This window comes from Psammomys obesus, unplaced genomic scaffold (assembly GCF_907164565.1).
Source record: "Psammomys obesus unplaced genomic scaffold, mPsaObe1.curated_primary_1811, whole genome shotgun sequence".
Taxonomy (NCBI): domain Eukaryota; kingdom Metazoa; phylum Chordata; class Mammalia; order Rodentia; family Muridae; genus Psammomys; species Psammomys obesus.
This window is the reverse complement of record NW_026591918.1, coordinates 10,053,583-10,055,814: the sequence shown is the minus strand read 5'-3', so window position 1 is coordinate 10,055,814 and position 2,232 is coordinate 10,053,583.

Below are 2,232 nucleotides of genomic sequence, written 5' to 3'. Positions count from 1 at the left end.
GAACCTTCCTCCATCGCTGGTGGGAGGGCAAACTTGTACAACCACTTCGGAAATCAACATGGTGGGTTCTCAGAAAAGTGGGAATTGATCTACATCAAGACCCAGCTATACCACTCCTGGGCACATACCCAAAGGACACTCCATCCTACCACAAGGACACTTGCTCAACTATGTCCATAGCAGCTTTATTCATAATGCTCAGAAACTGGAAACAACCTAGATACCCCTCAACCAAAGAAGAATGGATAAAGAAAATGTGGTATATTTACTTAACTCAGCTTTTAAAAACAATGGCATCATGAAAATTTCAGACAAATGGATGAAACTAGAAAAAAAAAAAAAAACATCCTGAGTGAGGTAACCCAGACCCAGAAAGACAAACATGGCCTGCATTCACATATAAGTGGATATTAGCTGTAGAGTAAAAGGTAATTACACTACAATCCACAGACCTAGAGAGGCTCAATAACAAAGAGTGCTCAAGGGAGGACGCAGGGATCTCCCTGGCAAGGGGAAATAGAACAGATATCACTTGTCGACTGGAGGCAGGTAGGATTGAGAACAGAGATGGGGCAGTGGAAAAAAAAAAACAGGGGAAAATGACTGGAATTGGGGGTACTTGGAGGCAAGGTAAAAACCAGTGCAATGGAAACTCCATGGAATATAGGAGAGTAACTTTAGCAAAGACTCCTCACCAATGGGAGACACAGAACCTGAACTGACTATCTTCTGTAACCAGGCAAGACTTCAAAGAGAGGTACTGGGACACCAACTCAGCCACAAAACCTTCGACCTACAGTGTGTCCTGGCTTCAGAGTGTCCTGGGACCTAGACAGACCAGAGACCCATCCCTAACTTCACCTAGCAACTGATGGGAGCAGACACAGCGTGCCACACCCAAACATTAGACAGAGGAGCTTGTGAACTGCTGTGGAGGAGGGGGAGGAAGGACTGGAGGGACCAGAGGAGTCAGGGACACACCAGGAAAACACGACCCACAGAGTCAACTGACTGGGATTCCTGGGGGCTCACCGAGATCAGGGAGCCTATAGGAGTCCGACCTAGGTCTTCTGCATGTATATTATGGCAGTGGGACCAGAGGCTGTCTCTCACTCTTTCGCCTGCTTACAAGACCCTTTTTCTCCAACTAGGTTGCTTTGACCAGCCTTGGTGTGATGGTACATGCCTAGTCTTATTGTAGCTTGTTATGCTGTGTTTGATTGATGTCCCTGGGAAGCCTGCTCTTTTCTAAGGGGATGGCAGTAGATCTGAGGGAGAGTGGAGGTGTTGGGGAGAGACTGGGAGAGGCGGGGAGGGGAAACTTCAGTTGGGATATAATACATGAAAGAAGAATAAAAAAATATAAAATTGAGAGAGAGAGAGAGAGAGAGAGAGAGAGAGAGAGAGGCGCGTCCTCCTCTCCACACCATTGCACTGGGGATTAACTTTGTAATTCATGGCCTGGCCCTACTCCCTCCGAAAGGAAGGTCACACACAGCACGCCATTCTCCATCCTCATGAAGGGGTAGCAGCACACACAGTGATAGGCCCACACCACAGACTTTTAAGGGTCAGAACCACGATTCCAATATTCCCAATGTACAGGATACCAAAACAATTATCCTTCCTGCTGTTCAAGTATGTTCCTAGACATCCCTATAGGTGAGAAGCATGTTCGTAATTAGCTAAGAGTAGACTTGAAGTCCTTGTAAACATGAAGCCCATTCTGCATAGCTTTAGTATGGAAGGAATTTTCTAGAAATTCAGCTACTCCATGAATGGAGGTGATCTGGAAATCAGAAAGAATTTTTTTTTTAAAGCAGTGTCTTGAGAAGTCCAGGCTGGCCTGGAATTTGCAGCCCTCCTGCTTCAACCTCCAAGTGTTATAATTACAAGCATTTTCCGCCAGTGGCATCATTTTAAAACCACATCTGCAACGGTAGGGTGCTAGGGTCCACATCCCCTCAAGTCCCTCATTCTGCTTTGGAGCTTGTCAACCTCATTACAGTTCTAAACACAGGTACATGCAACTTGTACATACTTACTCATTTTGTCATTGAACGTAGGCCTTTGCAATCAAGGCCTACGTGTTGAAATTAATATTTTTACTAGAAGTATTGCTTCCCTCTTATTTTCTTCATCTAAGTCATCATATTGATAGCACTTTCTAGCTCTCCCAACCTCCGTGTGTGTGTGTGTGTGTGTGTGTGTGTGTGTGTGTGTGTGTGTGTG